The sequence below is a fragment of the Zophobas morio genome, unplaced genomic scaffold (genome assembly GCF_036711695.1).
Source record: "Zophobas morio isolate AGI-343-1 ecotype UQ-CSIRO unplaced genomic scaffold, CSIRO_AGI_Zmor_V1 ptg000012l, whole genome shotgun sequence".
In the NCBI taxonomy this organism is placed as follows: domain Eukaryota; kingdom Metazoa; phylum Arthropoda; class Insecta; order Coleoptera; family Tenebrionidae; genus Zophobas; species Zophobas morio.
Genome location: NW_026972117.1, coordinates 29,066,488 through 29,092,181, shown reverse-complemented (window position 1 = coordinate 29,092,181; position 25,694 = coordinate 29,066,488). Strand labels below are relative to the sequence as shown.

At 31.4% G+C, this 25,694-nt stretch overlaps 1 protein-coding gene across 1 annotated transcript in view; it reads left to right on the top strand.

Annotated features, from left to right (window-relative positions):
• Window positions 1-2,905: 2,905 nt before the first annotated feature.
• LOC135128154 (discoidin domain-containing receptor 2-like) overlaps window positions 2,906-25,694 on the top strand; it is a 74,414-nt gene continuing 51,625 nt past the window's right edge. Inside the window, exons 1-2 of the mRNA XM_064055052.1 lie at window positions 2,906-3,183; window positions 20,550-20,623. The gene's annotated coding sequence lies outside the window, so the exon portion shown is untranslated. The remainder of the gene's footprint in view (window positions 3,184-20,549; window positions 20,624-25,694) is intronic.

Genomic DNA, 25,694 nt, shown 5'->3' with positions numbered 1-25,694 from the left:
CGTCAACAGTTTGCTAAAAACTTCGGTGTCATGAAGATAACGTGTCGACATACTGTTAACATAAAATTGTTAATTACTCTTAAAATACATTCGCATGACAGGATGTTCTTTTAAAAATTGTATGTAAGACTGCAAAAAAGGTTTAATATTACCTAACTCTAGTGAGATCTTCTCAAACTAGCGTATTTGTGCTTGTATCTTTATCACTTGTCAGCAAATGCATATTTTTTTAGAAAATATATACACCAAATAAAAACAGATAATTCGAATAAAGCAAAGTGTTTAGTGTAAACTGTATAGAGCTACCAAGTTGCGGACAGGTTCTGCAGTGGCTTTGGTAAAAAAGATGCTATAATTTGCGCTTTAGGTAACCGAAGGAACAGGTTTTCTCATTTCGGGTCCACTTAATATAATCCCAATATCAGTTTATTCAGAAAATGATTTGATGAGTCGATTTCCAGTAAAATATTGACGGTTCAAATACCACACTAATCAACAATAGGTAAATCCTGTTTAACATGGTAGTAATGATACGTTTTTTTTGGAATGATTCGTAAATATTTAAATGCTAAATCCGACCAGCACAGAACCCTGAGAAATTTTTTAAGTATTATTAATCAATTGGTGAGATGTTCCTAAAATGTACTAGTTTTATTATTAACTGCACTAAAGTTGTTTAGAAAGGAGTTTCTTCTCGTCTGGAAAACATCAATCAGTGATTGTTATAGAGCTACTAATAATTTATTTAATAAATTTTAGATAAGTAAAATTGACTAAGTACGTTAGTTATAATAAAAAAACTGTTCTAAGCGATAATATGAAGTATTTGAAATTTTACACAAATGTGTTCAGCAGTTTCCAAGATGATGTGTGCGATAAAATTGACAGATATGTGGCAAATGTTAACCATCAAAAGGTCTCTGGTACAATACTTCTCAAGCTTACGCGCGGAAAGTAAAATGTAAAAGAAGTTAATCAGTCTAAATTGGTACGTATTTAATTTAAATTGATGCAATTATGTTGTTAAATATACTGGTTAACCAAGAGTCAGCAGGCAAATTTTAATTTTAAAAATCTGTTTAATCTGTTATACGACAGTTAGGTTTTTCTATAGCTAACTAGTTAATTTAAACAAAAATTATATAAAGTGGTATAGGGAGGGCAGACATCTTAGTGACAGTAAAACTCAAATAAAATTTATAAAAATAATTTTCTAATTTTTTAATTAAAGTTTCTTTTCTCAGCCTATTGAATTGTTGCGTGAAAACCATCTATCTGACGAATATGAGACGCCCATGGGCCATGAACATGCAGAGTATTATCCGAAAATGAACTCAGTCACGTAATGGATTTTGACAAAAAAAAGACAGCCGGGAGCCCATTGTTAGAAAAAGTAATATGTTATTATTTTATTATCCGTTAAAAATTGTAGTAATTAAATTTAATAAAGGTTGTGGAGAGTTAGGGGTTTTGGCGATCATTAAAATACCCACAGCAAACACGAGAAAAACTTTATAAAAAAAATCCATTTGAGAAACGGAAGAGCGAGAGACGAGTATAGTATTCTTTAACATTAACTGAAGAATATGTATTATTTGGAAATATTTCAGTTTCGATATAAAACCTAATTTAAGAAAAGAATTACTTTTGTAAAAGCTCTAGAACATGTTTGTCTAGAAAATACGAGAATAAGGAAAGAGATATTTCGATTTATAGACTGGGTTTACAACTGAAAAGAAAATTAGTTCGCCAAAAAGAAACACATGAGAAGGAGTTTGGTAAAGGTTTTTGTATATTCCACTGGAAATGGATTTGCTATAGAGCACAAAAAGTTAAAACTGAGCGTTCTAAAAGACTAGAGAAAAATTTTAACGTACTTAGTTGCAAGAATGGAACCTGTAAGTCTAACCGCGTTGTTCTAGCTTTAACACTTGGCTATAACGACGGCGAATATAAATGTAGAACGAGAAACGAAAAACATGATCAAATGTAAAAGGAATGAGAAAAAAAAGTGGTAGACATTAAACCCTGTTTACGGAAATAAACTTCGACAAGGCATCAGGACGTGGACCAGAATTTTAACAATAGAGTAAACAATGCAGTTCATGAGTGGAGCACAAGACATAAGAAGAGTCGGTTGCTTGATGGGCTTGCAAGAAAACTATCGTGTACAATGAGTTGAACAGAGTTGAAAGGGGCGATGTGTTATTAGACTGTTAATTGTTTATACAAGTTAAAGTTGTTTTAATACAACTTATAATGTTTTGAATATGAACCTACACTGAAAAACTTAGTCAAAACCCTGTAGGATGTTTTAGGCATTAAAGTTCATTATCAGGAAATAGATTTTAACGTTCGTGTTCTTTTTTATGTATGTACATTTTGATAAAGATTTTGAATAGCTTTAAAAAAACAACTATTTTAATTATTATATGACAAACAGAAGAAGTATCATTGATTAATTTAAACAGGGATGATTTTTGCGAAAATATCTTTTAATTGTCGGTTGCAATGGGAGCGCTGTCCTTACGTACAGAAGCTCTTTCAATATAAAGCTAAGACGATTTTCAGAAAAAAAGTATCTGTCTTTGAAGTTAATTATATAATAATCCTTGTAATACCCGGTGAAATACCGACACCGGCATAGAGTTTTAATCATTTGGAAAGTTACGATTTTGTAACATGAAATTTTTATGTTGGTAGTAAAGTGGAGCTCTCGGTAAAACAGGTAGATATAATGTCAAATAGCACACCGTACCTTTTACCTGATAAAAATTCAGGGTGTAAACTTGGAATTGGCCATATATAAAATATCTATAATACTATAGAGTGGGGTGTCTTTCAGTGAAGAAGGGGAAACTCGATGGGACCTGTGGGCAAGCGCGAATAACAGTTCGAACTTGTGCGTCTGAGGAGGAGGTTTGTGTCAACATGTCTCTGACGTTGGACACGCGTTAATGTGTAATGTGATCCAAGATAAACATTAAGCTAATTCGTGTTTAAACCAGATAAAATTAGGCGGCACATTTTACACAAATTTGTGGGGGCAAGTTTGAGATTTCGAATTTGTTGTCTGAAAATGGATTGTTTAATTATGTGGAAATCCTAAATGGTTTCGGTGGATACGCAAGTTCAGTGTTGTGTAAATTATTATTGCGTGTTGGATTATTCTGCTACATTAGGGTGAGTTTTTTGCGTTCGCCAATGTCCAACGCATATGTGTAATTTGATTTGTTCTCGGCCGACCGGCATTTGATTAAATTCGCACAATTTTTTAAAACGGCTGAATATTTTAGCGAAGGCATGTAATTTGCCATCGTTCGAAAGAACAAGATTGAAAACTAGCTTAATAAGAAATCGCCCACAATGTTACTTTTAAAAAAAATATTTATACGTAATGATAATAATTATTATAGGCAATAATTTATGAAAACCAATTCAATGCATAAATACCCATAAATTATACCCTGCAACAATTAATTTTATGGATTGGCTAAAATTGTTCTTTTTTTTTTACAAAAACTTTTTAGAAACGATTAATAATAATATAAATATGTAGCAACTAAAAAATGGCAAAGTCATTAGTTAATAGTGTGTTTAAGATTATTGGAGTTTAAAAGGTCTGACACTTTAAAATTTTATTTCAAAAAGAGAGAAAGAGAGAGAGAGAGAGAGAGAGAGAAAAGAAGCGAAAGACCTGACCAATGTGGCAGGTACAATTAGAAAAAGAATGGTAATTTTTCCACCTGCTAATCCAATCTTTCTGTTGGTACTTAAGAAAGGAGTACATAGATGTCAAAAATTTTAAGTTTTAGGTATGACGCATTAAATTATATTTTTCAATAATATAAAATCAGTTCTGTTTGAGGCTTTTTTGTTATAACTCAAGTACTGTGACTAAAATGTCTTCTTCATTTCTGAATGGTTTCACGAGGTAAATATTCTCGTATTTTAAGAGGATATGAAAATTAAAATTGACAATTTATAACAACACTTGGTAACCACAATGTTGATATTTTGTACAGTTTTGACATTGTTTTAAAAATGTTCCAAAAATGAATTAAATTGTTAATTTCATCCTTTAATAATTTTTATATATTCACATAACGTAAAAAATAATACGCTACCTAAAGCTGATTTAAACAACACTTGAAGATATATAAACAAACATGCATAAGGTATACCCACCTTATACCTTCTTCCATGGTCAAAAGAAGAGCGCTAATTCAAAAATCTATTTTAATACAATCTTTAAAACATTTTTAATATACCTATAATTTGTTGTATCCAGAAAAAGTTGAATTCTACAATTTTAGTGGATAGTGTGTGCTTACCTGAAGATAACTTTTCTAAGGAAACCCCCCGAAAAGAGGTCAAATATTGATTTCTAACTTTTTTCAGATATGTGTAGTAAAACCAGTAGGTGTCGATCAATAAATCTAATATCCTCTTGCTACACGCGAAATTTACAATGTTTGCATTAAGAGATCTTGAAGATATATGTATATTCTATATAGGTAACATATAAAATGATACAGTTAACATATTACTTTGTTGTTTAAGTACAACGACACTAAAATCTTTTCAAAAACATGTCCCATCATAGTTCTGAACAAGTCTGGTGTAAATAGAAGATTTATTTGACTTGAAATAATTCAACAAGTGTTGTTCGCATTGTAGCGGCTATTAAGTTTATCACACAAAAATCATTCTCAACTCTTCCTATTACTGTAGCTTAAAGAACCAAACGGTACATAAAATCGTCTAGTTTTTGGCGATAAACAAAAACAAAAGTACATAGACGCTTGTATTGATGTATATTCATCCTTGCTTTAAATTTAAATTGGTCTAAAAAGTTTAGACACGTTTCGCCTTCCTTCTAAAGCGTGACAATATTTCTCCTTATCAGTTTCTCAAAATATTGATACACTATTAAATCACAAATAATGGAGTATATCACACTATAAATTTTAAGCCAGATTTAGTCAATCAATTTTTGGAAGAGATAAATAATAAAGATTTTGTTAGTATTGTGTAAGATAATTAAATATTAAAGCATTGTTAGTGTTTTACCGAAAATTTTAAAGAAATTCATCATTATTCAGTGTCTTATACAAATTGAAAATGTTGCTTCCAACAACTTTATTTAGTAAAAAAAACAGTTTTATGAGGACAAATATATAAATTTGGATACGTAGAATATTACACCTGTAAGCAACATTCTGTTTCTAAAATTTCAGAAGAATATTTTTGATTTGATGACTACAGAAATTGTTTTATTAATTTTTTTGTCATCCTCTGTATATACCGTTTAGGATGTCTTTAGACAAAGGTAGGGCATGTAAATCTAGTAATTTGGTTGGCAACCAATTTCGCATATGCAAATATCCCTAATGAAAAATGAAATCTATCACATTAGGTTAAGTTGTAAGGTTAGAAAATCTGACAAAAACTGTAACACTGTTGCCAATAATTTCAAATTTTGGATTTTCCATTCCAATAAGTACGATTCAAAGCACTGAAGTAAACAATTATTATTTCAATATTTAATAATTAGCAGTTAACATAAAATAATGAAAAGGAGTAAATAGCTTAATAATCTCTATCGCTTCTGCACGCTTCTTGCGCTTTAGGAGTGTTCATGCTAGTTCCTAGTTCGAGTTGATGGTACTCAAAATTTGGATGGAATAGATGGATCAAGAGACAAAAGCCACCTGTATGTTTTTACAGCTGTTTGAATAATATCCAAAAGGTAACCATCCTCATATAAAAATAAATTGTAATAAAGTATACCTAATTAAAGACTATGTAAATGACGAATTCTGCATACTTATATGATGTCGGATTTTTTTTTTTTTTTTCTAAATGAAATATGTAATCTTAACATGTTTTTGTGCACATTCGTTGTATTGCCAAATTAGTTGTTGCAGGTCTTTTTGAAAAAGTGCCAGAAGAGAAGTTTCAAATTTTCGTCTTTAGTGACGATAATTTTCTCTATAGTTGCGCGACTGACTTACAAAAATTGTTTAATTAACAAATATTTAAAAACTTTAAAAGTCACAGAATATATGTTCACTATTCCCATCATTAACTCTTCACACTTGAGTTGGCGACCATTTTTGTTCATCTGCAAGTAGCACCTTTTTATTGAAATTTTGCAACTGATAATGTGATTTCTAAATAACAATAAATGTGGCAAATCAGCTATGAATGAACGTTAGTCTCACAAACTGACAGACAAACCGTTCTGTCAATGAATTAGTTTATTTAACGTGAAGAAAAAATTTCATAGCTCACATTTTGTCTAAGAACATCCTGAAGAGTTTATAACTAATTCTAAAAAATTTAAAAATGCATTATCAAAACAGATACAATGTTGGATCTAAAAGCACTTTTTTACGGAACAGTCTTATTTTTTTTAAATGATGTCAGATTTCTTTAAGGAAAAAATATACAAATTTACAGTGTCTTACAAAAATGTGCAAGGAATCAATTCTGTAACCCATTGCATAATATTCAATATATGGATCGATTCTTGTTAAACCATATACAGCATGTTGCAATACAAATTTCAAACTATTTATAAATACTTAGCAAAGTTTTGCGAATACGTCATAATTTTTTTAGTTGAGATAAACAGACAGTAATTTATTAAAGGTAGCGTTAATTATATATTATTGTTCATCTCGTCAAGTCAGAATTAATACAAGAGGACGTAATCCTATTCATGTATTTGTCGTATGGCAAAGCAGGTCCGACTTTTGAGAGAGTAATCAAGTGATCATATTAATTAAAGTTAAACTCTACTTTCATTATCTTACTATGGCCAGCTAACATTATGTTCTATACAATAACATATTATACCATATACCATAATACTGCTAGTTTAAATTATAAAAGTTAGAAACTTTCAGGTCATGTTGACAGATTTTTTACGTAATTTAGTATTTTTTTATTAAATGACAGTTCCATGATTTTCGTTAAATACCCTGAATTTTTTTTTGATCATTATTCGAAAGCAGATTTCTATTTCAGTTATTTTTATTGTTGTTTAAAAAAATATATGTTTTCAACTATTGTACAATTCAACAATTTCAATAACATTTAAGACTTTGATATAAATCTTAGTTCTTTCTTGTTTAAAGACGCAGAAATAAGACTTACGTTATAGAAATGGTTTGGTACTTAATTTTAATCTTATTTTAAACTTTTAAAATACTTCCTTTCACCACCACCATAACACAGGCCGGTTTAAACTAATAATTTCACAGTTTATTCCAGACAGTTCTTCATAGAATTTATAGAAATTTTAGTATGATGCTAACGTTATTTCAAGATATATAGAACATCATCCATAAATTGGATGACATTATTTAAAACAAACTTGGTTGAAGTTTATTTCGACAAACTTCTCTCGCCCCTGAAGTACAGTCCAACAAATCCCCGTTTCTGTGAAAAGTTATAAAATTTTATTTGACGATTTTTGTTTATGATAACAGCTATAAATTAAAAACCGGTGACAAATAAAACACCACGAAGGCGCAAAATTCAAGGGGACACGGTCGCGATAAATGAACAATATTTAAAGCAGATAATCGCCGGAAAAAATATATTCTCAGTACATGCGTAGATAACTTGAACTATTTTGGTTATATTTTGAAAGAATTCTACTATCAGCACATTCAGATAACAAGCATCAGCGGCGATCGATCAAAATATGCATTTGTGAAAATGAAATTTGATTGATCAATCATCATCAATTTCAAAATTAAATTGTAAAATTTTTTGGTTCTTTTTTCAAAAATTTGCATACCGAGGCAAAAAACTTAACGCGGATTCATAAATCACACATGCAGGAGTATATGTTATTTTATACAATTTAAAGAAAATGTATGCAACAAAATTGTAAAATGACGTCATTGCGGGAGGGGGGCATAAACGAAAAAAAAAATGATTAACGATTTACCGTGCCTCCGAAAACCTCAACACGGTTGCAAGATATTAGAGCATTCGGTTTTATACTGTTTGAAATTTTAAATTGTAAAATGTTATACAATTTAGATTTTTTTATAAAAATCTGGATATCTAGGGTAAAAACTAAAAACAGACAAAATTTGGTTAGCGTTTTAACATCTACAAGATATTCCTAATATATGTACATATAAAATTTGGCAACAATCGGTTTAGTAGTTTTGAAGATTATATGTCTACCATTGACATAGACAGATGAAATCATAAAACCTACTTTTTCGTACTCCAGGCATCACGAAAAGTTGAGAAAACAACAAAGACATTAGACCCTATTACAACATAAAAAATGACCAAATAAATCCAGGTTGAAAAATGCTGAGATGTGGCGAATGTTTCAATGAAATTCTAGGAATAACGCAACAAAAATTTAATGACGTCATCTCATCTCAACACATTTATAAAAAATATATATGCATTGTCTCAAACACGTCTTGCACTTTGTGTTCAAAAATTGTTGTTCTTAATGATGTATATCATGTCGCCCCATAATTATGAAAATTACGTACTAAAATAATACTCCTAATTGGTTTTAAGTTCATGTAATACTTGCCGTGACATAGTCATGACCTCATTACATTTCACAATTTATTTAGAAATTTCCCATGAAATGTGGCATATTCCTCTATTTGCTTTTTTAATAATAATCCGCAACTAGTTATCGTAAAGAAAATAAAATCTATTCAATCATGCTGTTGTTACAAGTGTTCCTAGAAAACAGTGCACGAATTTTTAAAACTTTTATAAGATACCAACATTGGTCTAAAAATTATAGATTACATATATAGATACAGGGTGAGTTAGCTAAAACGTGACACGTCGCATAACTTTTTTGTTTATGAACTTGTGTTAATGAAATTTAATAAATTTAATTAAATATGTAAATGGAATTTCTGCAATATACTTTTTCCCATTGCTTTTTTTAAAGCAGTGAATTTACGTATGCACGCAGTTATTATTCCCTATTTGCAAATTTAATATCATTACTTTTAGATAATAAATAAAAAAGTTATTGAAAGTGTGCCCTTTTAGCTAATCAACTGTGTAATAAAATACATATACTGATTCATCCTCTCCATAAAGTTGGTAGTGTCATACCCTAAAAAACTTATTAAATGATTATCGAAGGATACATTCTGAGATGCAACATTAATGTGAAAAATGTGCTTAGAATTTCTTATAAAGGACATCTAAAAAATATTAAACAGACATCTTTCATCGATTAAGTATGACACGAACGACTTATTTTGTTTCCTTGCATTTAGACAAGGTTCATCCAACTTAATATTGGTGCTATTGTGTATATAAATAATAATGTATAAAAATTAATATATGTTCTTTATTTATTTGTATCAAAAAGTTAATTTTAAAATGATTAAATAATAATAAGGTACGCAATATATAGTTCACAAGATACGACAAGTTAAATTTTAATTTTACTCCAGTTTTATGTAACAACAACAACTAAATATTTCAAACAGACCGATACATGTACGAGTATGTATAATGCAGAGAGCTAGAATACGAAATGTGTGGACATTAATCACAAGATTTAAATCTTAATAAGGAACAGCGGATAAAAATAGAAGTTGCATAATTGCCAATAATAGATAGATGTGATTTACTGTTAATTATGACACCAATAACTTCCACTGCTCCTTTATATCAGTCACATTTTTGTCGTCAAATCGTCATAGTTCACATTCAATCTACTTACATTTTATCTCTGCGATTCGAATACTTACTGACTTCACGTTATCTATATTGACTCAAGTCATCCTGCATTTTACATGATTGCTGGACAATTTACAGGTGCACAATAGCACTAAGTGACGTTTTACGAGTTTTGTGACGTAACTGCACTTCCCGTGTCTCATGTAAGTTTAATAAAGCATTAGTTTTTAATGTAGTTACATTTCCTGTTAACTTCCCTCCATACCCACAGCTGCAATAACCAATAAATTGGGAAGCAGCTTTTACCAAAATTTAGTTCGTCGCATTCGGACACTCTCGATGAAGAACTGGAAAGCAACAGCGGATAGAAAACTGCTTTTAAATTACTTCGATAACTTGGTGTGCACTGAAATAGAACGCTTGCAGCGATACTGCTGGTCCTGAATACCAGAGGACTTGTTTGAGGAAAATCTTTGCATCAATCTCATTTTCTCTTCTTGATGAAAGTCGGGTGTTTGGAATTCTTCAGATTAGCGGAGGGTTGTGTAATTAAGTTTTTGATGTAATGTAGGTACATTCGGCAAAATAAAAGCAGTTACCGCACACTTACAAATTGTGGTCACAGAAGCAAATGGAAGTTTTAGAACACAACAATATTCACCTTCTGGTAAATTTATTTATCTAATTTTAATGCAAACGTTTTTAATTGAATTATCAAACAATGATGACGGTCCGGAATGTTGTAAAACACCATTTATATTCAGAAAATTACAGAAACATTTCAAAATAAAAAATAAAGTTTCATTAACATAATCACAAATATCAGCTTATGGTTATAAATTTGTAAAGTTGACTCATTAACCATATTTAAGAAATTCCGTTTACGCAGGTGTTCAGACAAATGTCGCAGGTGAAACTTTTAAACTTTGAAAAATTGACTCTTTATGTACCTGTATAAAGAGCTTCTGGACGAAACATAACAGAAATTTTGTATTTGAATGACTTTAATTATTTCACTGCTTTTGAAAATAAAGGTATTACACACTCCTGGCTGCATGCATTGAAACTTTTTCAACCAGAGAACGATGAAACACATTGTCTAATAAAATTTGGTGTGTATGAAATATGCGTACCTTTTCTTCTAAATTCGTTTTTATTTTGCTAGGGATGTTTGTGTAGTAATTACACATTCTCATTAGCTTATTGAAATTTGATATATCCTTATCTATGCTTATTCCATTGTGTAACAATAGCAGTGCATCGTCCTTAATTACTATGCAGTAACTACACACAGCAGAGAAGCTTTTTGTCCAGAGACCTGCTCATAATTCATGATTATCCGCACGGAAAGGCATTGTGTAATCATAATCCCAGCCCAAAGCTTTGCCCTATTGTTCCTAAATTTCCATTACTTGTAGGTCAGAATGTCAAGATAACATGCTATAAACATTACATCAGCTTTCAAGTTGGTAATGTGGATGCGAGTGGATATTCCATGGAATTTTAGATAAAAACTAATATAAGTAATATCCATTTACTGGTTTCGTAAACTTTTTATTTCTTCCTCTCTTCTAATTATCAAGTGCGTATAAATATTCAGCTTTAGAAGTCTATTCCCTGTTAAGTAACAGATGAGTTTCGTGTGGCCCAACCCTTCAAAAATACGTGACTCTGCTACAAATAACCCTACCTAGTTAGTAAATGCACACCCAACAAATTAATAAATATTAATAAGGGATGAACACTCTGATAATAATAATAAACATGCTGTAAGTAGCTGACGTGGTAGCAGGTATCGAGGGAAATCTGTTATATGATGTTTTAATTTTGGACACTTTAAAAAGTGGATTAGGTGTTAGGATACATGGTGCAAATTTTTTCGACTAAATCGGCTAAGATATAAAAATTAGCACCACTTTGCAAACACGTTTTTGTACTTTAGTTCCCTTTGTGACATCTTTCTTGTATTTATTTCGATGTGTATATACGTAATGCGCGTAAAGCATAAGCATTACAGGATTACATCTCACAACAGAGAAGGGGATCAATATAAACAACTTTTTTTTTTCATTTTGACACACATCCGCGACAGATAGCCTTCAGTGAGTGACACTTGTCTGAAGTTGTAAGTCTAAGAACGTAAAATTTTAGACAAACAGATATCAGAATATTTTATGAAAATTCATGTACCTACCTAAAACTAAAACGTAACTGGAACGTTAATCAGGAGATAAAAATGCGGGCACGTTGGACGTTTTAAGAGAAATTTACGGTAAAACAAAAGTCGACCCCACAAAAAAATGTTATTGTAGAAAGCGGACTGACGAGTAGCGGGTTGCTATTAAGCAGACTTTTGAAAAATTATTGTAGTTAACTTTCTGTGAAACCAACGATAACCTGTATCATATTTTAGAACAATTAATTGATTTGTAATTTTTAAGATAATTTGTTTAAAAAATGTATGAAAAATGAGTGCATTGATAAACTACAGCTTCAGACGTATAAGATTTAAGTACTTATATATTAAAATTTTGAGAGACATCAACCGAGAGACGGAAACGGGCGATCCACTTTTTCCTATTTTACAAGCCATGAAACGTCAAAAAATATTAAATTAGTCATTCCTCAAGAATACCCTATTACAGAAATCTGGTTACCTGGCGATATCAACCAATTGGTTTTTCACAATTTTTTTAAGTTGTTTCCATTAACGTTTCCCGAGATCAAGCCTTGGAATTGTATTTTGACATTTTTAAAACCAAATGAATTATTGAATTTTATGGACTCATTTCTTCGCCGTTAACGATCCCGTATCGTAAACTAATTTCTAAATTCAATAAATTTGCATTTTTGATTAGTTGTAACAGCCAAGAGGAACATAAAAAATGAAAATCAATTAAAAAAGAACAGAAAGAATAATCTGGGATAATTACGAGAAACTGATGAGTGGCGGCGTGATTATTCACACAGACTTGGGTGGGCCGTAGCTGTTGACACCCACGACTTGCAAGCACTCTTCAGTTTCTTCATTCAATTTGTTTACTAAACGACGGTTGGCAATCGGCAACAGACAAGTTGCTGAATACTGAGTAGAGTGTAGACATACCACTCATGCTACCACCAAACAAACACTCCACTGTCTAATCTGATTTCTTGGTGAAGTTGTACTGAAAAGCTCGGAATATGTTATACATTTAAACGAAGCTAATGACAAGTAGTTCTTTCTCGTCAAGTATCAACTTCAGATGAATAACTCATTTTCTTGACGATTACTTAAAAATTTATTAAATGGTAAATTTATCGATTATCGAATCTTTTTAACTTTGTCCATTATCATGTCCTTAATGGGATCGAAACTTGACCACTGAATATATTATTTTTATTTATCAACTCAATCATAAAAGAACAAAATAAAAGAATATCGTTAACGGAAAAGTAAAAAATATATAATTTCGTGTGATTCTTATATGGAAGCTCTCCAGTCTTGATTAAGGCTCCTGAGTTATTTTGAGCATCTGTTGCGCCGTACTGTATTTGCATAATCACGCCCTAACACCAACCATCATGTAAAACAACACCTGCTTGCTTCTGTGTGATGGAAATCAAGAAATTATACTCACTTAGCAATAAATTTTAATAGCACATACACATCTTGTCATACAAGTCTATCATAACAAAATATTTTTTGCATTGCATATGCTTTACACGTTTTAAGGCAAATTTTAAAATATATCCTATCACTTACACTTCACATATGTATTATGGTAAAAACTTTTAACGCCGTAATTTTAAGTCCTCACTGCACTCAGTGCTCTGATAAAGTTGCAGCTGTACATTGTTCAAAGAACTGCAATGTTCTATTGATGTGTTATTTGCAGATATTACATCTTACATTATTATCTAAGTTTACGTTTTTCTTTCACTATTTTTACATGATGATTTAATCATTAATCACAAGTAGACTGGGATTCTTTATTTCTAGTTACAGAACGATATAGCTGAAATAAGTGTTTTTCACTTCTAATTTTATTTTCTTAGTGTTTAATAGCTCGTTGAATATGAATGTGATTTTCTGTTTCCATCTATGGTCTATCTGTTGGAAATTTATAGCACAGTTAATTCCCGAAACTACTTGTAGCAAAGTAATTACTTTGATAAAACGTTAACTCTATTTTTTACATTTTATTCCTGCAAATAAATTAATAACTTCACAATATGCTACTTTAATTTATGATCTACTAATCCATTTTGATGTTAAACTTGACGTATATGATCTCTATAGTCCTCTTTTAGAGTAGGTTTAGACCGGCAATAATGCGAGCCACCCAACTTTTGCTGGGTAGAATTTAGTCCAGCCAATATACATCCCAAATTTTGTAGAGCGCCATCTCACTGCACATTATTAAAGATCATCAAACATTATATTGAGGTTATGTTAATGCCTGTGTCGGGGAGGGGAAAATATAGTCAATGTTTCAGACTGGAGACTGGACTGATGTATCATTGGTCCACCACCTATTTCTGCGTCTACTCTACAGTATAAACTTATTTGCGTGGAATTTGGTATTGGATTAATGCTCACTGTAAATGTGGTAGGCAAGTACACGTACTTGCCTTTTAAACTTAAAAGATCATCTGTAGAATTTGCATATCAGTTTAATTTCTGTGATGACGTGATTTTTAATTATAACCAAGTAGCAACTAATCTTTATTTTAAATATGATTTTTTATTTGTAGATAACCGATACAAAAAATGATCGTATTTGATATTGAAGATTATAATTATGTATTTACTGGTAGTAGGGGTAACAGAAAGTGGATTATATAAAAAACAAACTTGGCATCTCAAGATGTTAGAACTCTTGCAGCATCTTGGAAAATGTTCGCCAGTTTTGAATAAGTGACCCACATCATGTAATAAAACAACCTAAAGTGATGATTTATAACCTCGAAAGAGTAATAATTAAGAAAAGGGTGGCTGCTTGGTTCAGTCGGGTCGTTAGCACTGAACCCTTGTCGCCTTAACACCCTAGCCGGATATTAACCAATTCCCTTGCTCGTTACCCTAAACTCTCTCGTTATATAGATATGGTTGTTGCTAACGCTGCCGAACCAACTTTTAGTATTGTACTTGATCGTATAAAGATAAGGTTTGATTTTAACACCCATTAACAAACCATTTGGGTCAAGACGTAGGGTGTCGTCAAGACGTAACATGATGATGTCGCCGCTATCAGATCAACTGAAAAGTGTTCATTTACTTTTAGGTCTAAGCCAAACTCGAACGATTATTGCTACGGCTCTTACCGCTTGGCTGCAGTCGTAACGAAATCTTAGACAAATACATTATCCTTTAGCTTGAAGACGGATAATTGTTCGTTTTAAGAGCGTTTAGCTAACTATTCCGCATTCATCAATTAATTAGCTATATACGCTATTTATAGGTATTTGTTAATGGCCATCTATTAATATTCCGACTAGAAGCACAATGATTAATTATGGCCACACGTTGTTCTCGTTATAAACTGTAACACTATCCTTTGTTGGGAATTGAATACCTACTTACAACACTTACACCAGCTGCAGACTTTCAACACGTGTCTGTTCGAACCTTTTATGAAATTGCGACTGTGTGAGATCTGCATATGAATGATTTGGACCTCCTCCTGTCAGTTCCAGCTGCAAATTGGGTATGGGTCTTTGCATTCTCACCATGACCATGTCAACCCTTTATTAAAACTGTACACTATACAGAGAATGTTGCGAATCTGCATGCAAAAATTCGAGATTTTCAAGTACAGATGTTATTTATTGAAAAACTTGAAAATAAAACGATTTATTTGCTCTCATTAATTATTTTTCACAAAGCACAATTATTTTTATCACTCGTTAGTTACACCTAAATGACAAACTTGTCACTTACACTGCTTTCCTATTTAAGTATTTGCATTGTGCTAATCCAACTCTTTTTTCATGATAACAATGATCTGCGTTTTCAGAGGTAGTCAGACAGATCTTTTTAGAATCGAGCATATTTTTTTCTTCTGTACACTGTCATTATTCTAGTTTAAGAGAAAAATTTGCTTTTTATTTATCACTATCAGTTTGTCTAAAAATGAGCAAACGCAGTGGCCGATCACTCTTGTCAAAGTTTGGCATAAAGTACATTCAGTTTGTAAATAACTAGATTCAATGACCTGAAACCAGATAACTAGTCTAATGGAGATTATAAATACAACATTTTAACAATATTTATTAAATAAATATTGCACCTGTCAGTATCGGTAAACTTCTTAAGTAAACACATGTGTCGAATAGATATTTCTGACAAAACAATAAAATAGTACGTAAATTTCGAACAATAGAAAAGTATACATCTTTTTAGAAGTATATGTCAAACGTGAGAAACATGTCTTGCTGTCGCTGTGAGTTGTCCAGTTATTTTTTAGTGAAATGTTATAGTTCAGGAAAAAGTTGAAAAATTGATGATCCAGATTGCTAGTCATCTAAAATTTTACTTCCTGTTTAAAATGCAATAACAATTATTATGGGTAATGTGAAATCCTGCTGTAAATATGTGATGGGCTCAGACTACGGATCCTAGAATTTCAATTGCTATTAGTGTATAGATTCCTACGGCTCCTAATACTTCCTTTTCTCCTCATTCACCAAACTGAAGACAATATCCCATGTATTTCATCCGGCATAATGTAAATTACGTCAGACTGAGAAATTTTTTTAATCCTTACATGTAAACTACAATGCATCTTTTGCACTCCCCGAAAAAGGTCTATCTACGTAAACTACTTTACACAGGATTCATTATTTTAATTCTAATATTGCGTAATTCTGTTTCTTGAATATTATAATATCTAATGAGATTTAATGGAAATATTATTATTCTTTTCGATTTGATAAATGGCGGTATTTTGCAGAAGCAGAACCCAGTCATTACACGTAAACGAGTGACCCTACTAAGGGTACCTGATTTTGTTATCTGTCGCAATTTACAGGGTACAGAAATTTACGTCTTGGTTTAGCAAAAATTAGGGATTAGTTGCCCCGCAGTTTACATGTGTCCGTATTTCAGCGGCTTTGTTGCGAATATACACTCTTTTGATAGCGAATTGCTTTTAGCCGTCTTCTAAAATCATTGTAACACTGCATTATAAAAATTTTGTTTATAAGTCACTACTAAATAAGTTGTAATAGATAGGAGGACAGGTATCATACATTTTTACTTAAATTTCATTAAAACAAGTATTCTAGTTACATTTTGGCCACCTGAAAGGTTGAAGTATGGTGAAGAATACGTTAAAACACTAATTCTTCACTTTGTTGTTTTTGTATTTAACTTGACATATTTGTTGATTATTGACCACTAGAAAACAGGAAATAGGAATAAGTAATTATCAGCTGTTTGATTTATATTTCAAGTTTACATAAGTACATAAATTACATTAATTAAACACGATAATCTAATTAGAATTTTTTATTGGCAATTATGACTAAAACTGAGGATTAAGTGATAAAGGTCAAAAGTTAAATAATACATTAATAACGAATTACATAGTTTTAATAAAAATTTATAGGAAATTACGAGATATTATTGTCGCCTAAAGGTTTAATCAGTAAGAAAACAACACGATGAGTTGAAATGATTTACGGATATACTGGTTTTCAGGCTCATGGCAGTGCGAGATAATTATTAAAACAAGTATATTTTTTGTCTGTGCCTATGCTGGAAAAAAGAGGAATTTAAACAAGAGATACAAAGAAATCTTTATTTTTCTTTGTGCTGTTATCATTATCAATGTCATTCACATTCGGAATTGGGCTAGACCAACAAACAATAGTGGGAACGAATAATTGTTTAACATATATCACTGTTAATTAATTTTCTCCACATAAGCGACAATAATTTCCTAAGTCAGTCAGAAAAGTTACGAGTACTGTGTAAGTTTTAGTTTTAACACAAAGAACACCTAATCTTTATTAGATATCCTGAATGACCAAATTCTTAAAAGTTGCAAAATATGTTAATAGTATGTTACTATAAAACAGCGAATGCTTTTAAGAGCTTCTACTTTAAAAATTTCAACGACGGGTCTGCATTAGCCTTGTAAGTAAAAGTGTTAATAAAATTATCCAAAAATCACTATAATAAAGCACAAAACTCCATTTGTTGACGCCAAACAGAGTAATAACCTTATTTCACGCTAAGAAATTTTGTGGTGACATCAAACTTTTTTTGGCGATTCGGCGTGCTGCAAAGTATCTAATCAATAATAAACTATTATAGTTTTCCATAAAACGGGACCGGACATGAAGAAAACATTCATTAAACTTGCATCATAAAGATATATCAGAAGACATGATATCCATTTAATGTGGCGCCAGCCCTTTTCCGCCTTCCTTATCAAAGAAGCCAATCAATCGCAGCTTCACGTCATGTCATTTGACGAGGAATCGGAAGAAATGAACAGAACAAACCGACACCAAAAGCCAATAAAGATAGTCCCCAAGGCGACAGCAACGTCAGGGTCTACCAAGCAATACGCCTTATAACATCTCACATATTGCAATTACAATCAATATCATACCCCCAAGAAAAAGTAAGGACAAAATTTTATCTCTCCTGTAATGCTATCATACAAATTCCTAATGACGTTCAGAGATTTCCCTCATCGAATTTGCGGAAACATATTAACCATTTCCACTCTCCCGATAAAAAGTCAAATGTGAAAAGCAAATGAAAATAACAGATCCATTCGTTTTAAATGAGGGTTATTTACCCCTCTGATAAGCCGCACAAATTACTGTTTATCTTTCAGTTAATATGGGTGCTTTTATGTGGTTTCGAAAATTTCTCAAGCAGAGAAAATTTGCGGTGGAAGAAAATTGTATTAAAGGAATTTCATTTCCTAGATTGCAGTAGCTGCTTTATCAAACTGTATGCGCTCATATGCCCCCGAACAGCATATTTTATGAAAAAAAGCAATAAATACATCGACTGTATTTGTCAGAAAGTGTAGAGATTTGAAAACAGTGCTTATGTATTCCGCCCTCGAAGAATAAAACATCAAAATAGGCTCAAGTGAAAAAGGGGAAACGAAAATAAATAAAACATGTGACAAACGCAAACATTTCAAAGCAAAAGTTTCAGTAAACATTGATCATTGCTCCCAGATGGAAAATTTTGCAACCCATATTTACTTTGTAAAGTGCAATTTTAGGTAGATGGTACTTTTAAGTTAAGGATTGTTTGAAATTATTTACGAAAATTTATTTTTGGGACATAACACATCTCACTCAGAGTTTAATATGAATTGCAAACAAGAATTTATAAAATAACATGTTTTAATTTCTAAAAAACGTGTTTATTAATTAAAACTTTTCAACAGCGTTTCGTACCAACACGGTGAATACACATTACAAACACTTGCCAAAAACACACACAGATCACTTTACAACTCTTAATAAATAACTAATAATTATGAACAAAAAAAACCTAAAAGTTCATTATCAACAGTTATTTTTGTAATATTGTTGTATGTATGTGCTATATTCAGCCAGACGTTAGATCGTATTATGTAAAATTGTTTCCCTTTGTATGGAGTTTTTCAGACAATTTAAAAAATGAAGTACACTTTTAAGACTTCTAATTTCAGATGTTTATTTTCAAATGTTGGCTATAGTGTGGTGTATCAAAATATTTAATTATTTTGATTACAATTTAAAAAAATTATGATATATAATCCGTTCTTTATGTTTCACAGCTTATAAAATAAGTGCAAGTTTCCTTTTTCTGTTTACCGGTTTGTGTCTGTCGGAAGTTTGTCGAAGATGTAATACGGAGATGCTACGGAACCTGCATTAAAGTTATCCTGGAGGTGATAAAACACCAATTAAAATTTGTTTATTTAGGCGTATTGAAATGTGCAACAAACATAAGATATGGTTTTATGTTATACCTGTGGTTTGAATAATCCATCCATATTAAATAAATAAACTTGCTGCATGACGCGGTTAATTCTTCGATAATTCCATATACTTTTTGGAAATTAAAAATTTATTTTTGAATATCGATTTTGGCTTGCCATATTTTCTATACTTCAGTAATATATTTTTTTATATTTAGAAATTCTTACACAGGCCACCGTAAAAACTATGTGTGAATCCTTTAGTTTTGTGGAGTGTCTTAAAAATATTTATTTGGTCTAATTTAAATTATTATTACACTGTTCTTCGTGTTACATTGTATCTATCAAAATTAATACAAGGTGAGTATAAAATATCGTACATCACGCTGGCTTTGGAAAATCTGTACGATGTAATCTCTCATGCGACCAATTATTGGTTGCCTACCTATCAGGAAGCCTATAAGAAGATTAGGTTATACACATTTGTAATATAGATATAGATGACGACGAAAGCACGATTATGAGTGACATTTATGACAGACATATACATTTAATCAATGCAGACGACGACGAGTAATCATAAATAATTATCACAATAAGGCGGCAAAATTTAAAATTCATAAAATTTCAAAGCCGACTTGATGTACAATCTTTATCGCGAAAAAATACCCGTCCGAATGCATGCATCCGATGTTTCCTATCTTTCAGTTGTCAAGGAAGCTTGTGCAATAAAGTTCTTCCGAACATTGGTTGTAATCGTTTAAGCTGGCTAACTTACACCGGTTTTGTACAATGACGTGAAAAAATATATCTAATACTGATAACATTGTTGGATTTTATTTTGTCGGTAGTAAAATGTTGATGGCAAATCGGTATTAAAATTTTATGGAGAATAAGTTGAACTTATTTTATTATTCTTTTCAGGAAGCGACATGCCACTCCATATGGCGGAGCACCAAACAAACTTTCTGTCTTTGAAGTATAGGATCAAATAAATTGTAAGTAGAAATACTCACGTGACTACTATCGTTTACCTATCAGTTCCAACTGAACATAGTCGTTGCCGTTCCTGGCGGTGCATATAATAATCTGAATAGATTTATGCGCAATGATTTCAGTTGTTGTATATAGTGTGCATAAAATATGAAACCAGCACGATAAATTACTAGATGTTAAAAATTTACAAACCAAATTTTCTTACTAGAACTATATTTTATCAAAGGTATGATTTAGTCTAAAATAGAAAATACATACCTAATATTTAAAATAATGTCTATAATTTTGTTGCTATTGATCAAAAACTTTTGCAATTAAGTTCCGATTCGTCAGTTTCTTAATAGAGACGTTAAGAGAATATTAAGCTCTATTTAAAAAAACCGACAGTAACTACGTCTTATATTTTTAAAAGCATAAACATCCTCAAATCAATCTCCCACAATGGATGCACCTGCTGCTCAGATTTACGAATCTAAATAACGTAATTTTATACTTAAGGGACCATCCAATCCATTTAAAAATAGAGCAGATGACAACACACACCCATACTTTAACAATTAATTTTAGTCAAAAAAATATTTTAAAATGTTACATCAAACATACGTGTCATAAAAGACTGTGTGGGAACATCCGACACAATAGAATTAAGATTGTCTGGGAAGTGAAATAAACAACGACAACAAAGACACTTCGCAACATTTGGCTACAGGAACTTTTATTTGTTTTATGATCCCTTTATAGCTTAATATACGAAGCAGAAGCAAAGGGGTTTGAGATTATTAAAAGGAAAATATGATTAGCGCGTCGTTATTCGATGGTTTCTTCAGAACTGCCACACGTGCTAGAGGCATTCAGCGCAAATTGCTATTTTTGTTTCAGAAACTTAAGTGAAATGCAGATTTGATGTCTAATAAATGAGCACAGCATTAATTTTCATTACATCAATATCGACAAAGTACCTCATGGTGAAATTAATTTATCCTTTAATTATTATTTATTATGTATTTTAATTTTTTTTCATTTGAGCCAAGTACCGTTCTTGAACAAGTAACATATCCACACCTATTATAATAATTTGTTACATTTTGTACGTTTAATTCAACAAAAACGGCTACACAGCTTTTATGAATATGGTAGATATAAAAACACTGATACTCCCTATTGTCATATAAATTTAAAGTGACGCTGCAACGTAATAAAACTTTTTCCTTGTTTCGTTCTGTTATGTTTTCGTGGCGTTGTAATTTTAAAACAACACACTGAAAGTAATAAGGTTAGACGAGAGTTTTGTTTAAAAATATTTTTAAAGGGAATGGGAACAGCGGGAAAGTGGAATTGCTGTGATGAATGATCCATGAATTTATTTAATAGAAGCACCTAACACGAATTTTCAGCTTACACCGATGTACTCTTTTCACCAAAAAAATTGTTGTTACTGAACTCGAAAAAAGTACAAAATAACTTAAGTACCAAACAGTCAACTCGAAATACTATTAACTTAATCGATCAGATCAACATCGTCATTATTTCACTGCAAGATTTGATATTTAGGTTTACTGCGATTACTTTAGTTTACAGACAACTTCAAATATTTCAAGTGTGCGTTCAGCTGACGATATTATCAAGGAAAATAGTTACAAATAAGGGCTGAAGCCTGTAAAATTTAATCAATCGCCTACATATTTGTGCTTGAAGTGTTCTTTTCTTTGCTTAACTCAAATTTAACACGTGAAAACCATTAGCGTAGAAACTGTTTTTGTGTAAAAAATCTTACAACTGTGACAGTAAAATAGATATAGTAACATATTACCTAGAGGAGTACTACATCAAGTAAAATGGATAAGCGTGTGTCATGTACTAAGACGGCTATTTCAAGTCAAGATTAAGCTGAAAGATGAGTCGTAAAAAGCAAAGGAGGGAAGAAAAAATGTTTACAATTAAAACCTGAGGAGAAAGAGGGATGAAAAGCTTGATAGCCATACAATCAGAAGAATAACCTATGGTGCTTCAGTGCAAAAAATACTCATGCAATTATTGTCATTTTAATTTTTTGACTACAGAAATACAAAAATACCGATATTTTTTGAAGATCTTGAATTTTGGGCAAATGTGTTGTACTCGTAGTAGTGTAGCTATAAAAAATGCCAGTCCATACAGAAATTTGTGAATATTGTATGACAATAGAGACAAGTAAACAGAAATTTTTATTTAAACTAAACTTGGTTATAGTGCCGGTAATATTGGGGCGCTAATATCTAAAGAATGGAAAAATAATCACATTCCGTGCAGAATTAAAAAACAGTTGTGTAGAGAACCACCAACGGTTCTAAATATCTTCAAAGTATATTGTTAACTTTTAAATTTTATTGATATGATCGTTTCGAGATTTTTTTAATTTTACAAATTTTGAGGCAATACGATGTTCTAATTGTTGTTATTACGACAATATTAAGCAAAAGTCAAAAAGGGCGTAATTTGTTTTCCTATAAATAATGAAACTACGAGTAATTCTTTAGAAGTCACATATATCTTCAGCCTACCACCGTAATTTTGTTATCTTTTTCTGTCATGTCACGCATCACGTCTTCATCAAAACACAATAGAGCTTTTAAATAAATCGACTTAAATCAAATTGGATTTACATTGATTAAAGGAATTAAATAAAATCCGATAATTCAAAACAGAGTGAGTGGGGTCGAAAATAGAATTCATCGACAGACAAAAGGGCAAAATAATATTCCTGAACCAGTGACTATACGTGCATTTATGTAAAAAAAAAAAATGTTTTTCGATGTCATTTCCAAATACCATTGAAAAAATTTAATTATGAAAAATAATTATTATTTGAATGTGTTTCTATAATGAAGGGTGCTCAGAAATATATTGTTTCCATATGATTATGAGTTAGTGAAATCTGTCTTATATTAAAATTATGTAATTATGTTTGTTTCGCCATCATCTTTAATGCAACAAATTTCACAATCTAACTTTCTGCCATTTTATGTCAAACAATATTAAAAAATGTCTTATTCTGCATAATTCTTGGATCACTCGAGTCAACCAATAATGTTTTACTACAAAAGTTCTTATTGTTCTCTGAAGAAGATTAGGTACGCGAACTTTATTTCTGCAATGCAAATTCTGTCAAACAAACAAATAAATAAATTATGGGAATATTCTTTGAGCAGGAAACAAGTTGTAGTTGTAGGACAAACAAATGACTCTGTTTTCCACAATGAAAATGTTACGTTTCTTGAATGAGAAAGGACTTATCAGACTGATTACAAATTATTATTTAAGTAATTTATTTATTCCACTAAGATATGCTAACTAAATTTCAGGTTTTACCGCTTATAATGTTACTAATTCATAGACAGTTTTGCTCAGAGACGTTTATTGCAAGCATCTTTTGATTATGTAGCCTACAAACATTCAGGCTGTTTGGATTATAACGAGTGATAGAAAAGTTTTCCAATTTAGGTAGGCATAGCGTAATTGACATTAATGGCGTCCTAACCTAACTGTTTTTTGAAGTTCGAATTGACGGAATAGTCATAAACCCACCCCAATTAGAAAAGTTTTCGGTAGTGCACAATTATGTTCGTATTTGATTTTTTATTTTAAAATAAATCGGTGTTAATAGATTTCAACAGGTGGATCACACGATTAAGATCAGTCGGTAATTGCAGATTCTGCAACTGATCAACTGGTTTACCGAGAACTTTGCCAGGAGATGGGATAAAGTTTAGCACTAGTGACTTAAAAAGCTTTAATAAATAAAACACTAGATCCGTATCTGTGCACGGTTTAACAACTTTCTTACATAGAAATTGAAATTTAAATTGTTTATTAAAGTAATAAAAAAAAACAGACTGTGTGGGATCCAACAGAGAATAGCATCATGAGGAAGCTAAAATTAATTTATTATTTTCACTGTCATCCAACATAAATTAAATTAAACTGTAATATTTGCCCAATTAAGAATTATAAGCACACCAACAAAGAAGTTAATTAATTTTGATATTTTATAAGCTAATTCAGAACATTTTACGAAGATATTATCTTTTATTGTTTATCTTAAAGAAAACCATCCCAAAGAGGATTTTAAAAAGTCCACACTTCGCAGGATGAGAAACCTTATTTAATTTTTCAGGGAGTAAGACGCTACATGGCACATTTGTTATTGTAAGAAACTGGTTTTATCTACGAAATAGTTGTGTGTAAAGCAGAAAAGCCACTGAAAAATGGATGTAATAAATTGAAAACATGGAAGTGGCCATGATGCTTAGGGCCGTCGACCAGCATACGTTGAATGGTCTCTTATCGCTTATAGGGTGCTCAAGTGTTTAGTATGCATAGAGCGTTGTATTACCAACCGACCCGTCCGATCGCAATGATGGCCACCGGAAGTGTAAACAGAACCCTGCAGCTCTTTCCGGAACTGTTTGCGGAGATAAGCCTGGACTTCGGCTGCCGCAATTTATGATGCATATATGGGTTACATCCTAGTTCCGTCCGCGATCTTTATCGAACCAGAATCCTTGAGAACATTACTGATACCATTATTGCTACAAATTTTGTGTTAAAGTTGATAACGTCTTGGGATCATCTTGATAAGATGTATATACTACACGGAAAAATAGTAGTGAAAATAAAATTGTAAACTGTGTGTTTGAGAATTCTAAAATTTGATTTGGCGAAATTTTATTTATGTTATGGTAGATTATATTAGAATAAAGGTAATGCCAGTCGCAGTGTAAGAAAAAAGAGATGACCCATGAAGGAAAGGATTGAATCCGCAAGCATCGCGTTATTAGTAAGCATCTGAACCATCAGTGCCTCATGAACGGTTCTCTTACATTAGTATAAAATGTTGCTATACAATTTTGTCTTTTTTGCGAAAACAATAGGGTAAAAGTCAGGGCGGATTCATAAACCACAAATACGGGTGTACGGTATTTTATAAAATTTAAATAACATTTGCTAACCAAAATTTTAAGTTGACGCGATCAACTGATCAAATTGGTGGGGATGATTGGACAAATTTTGAGTAGCCTTTTACCATCACGATAT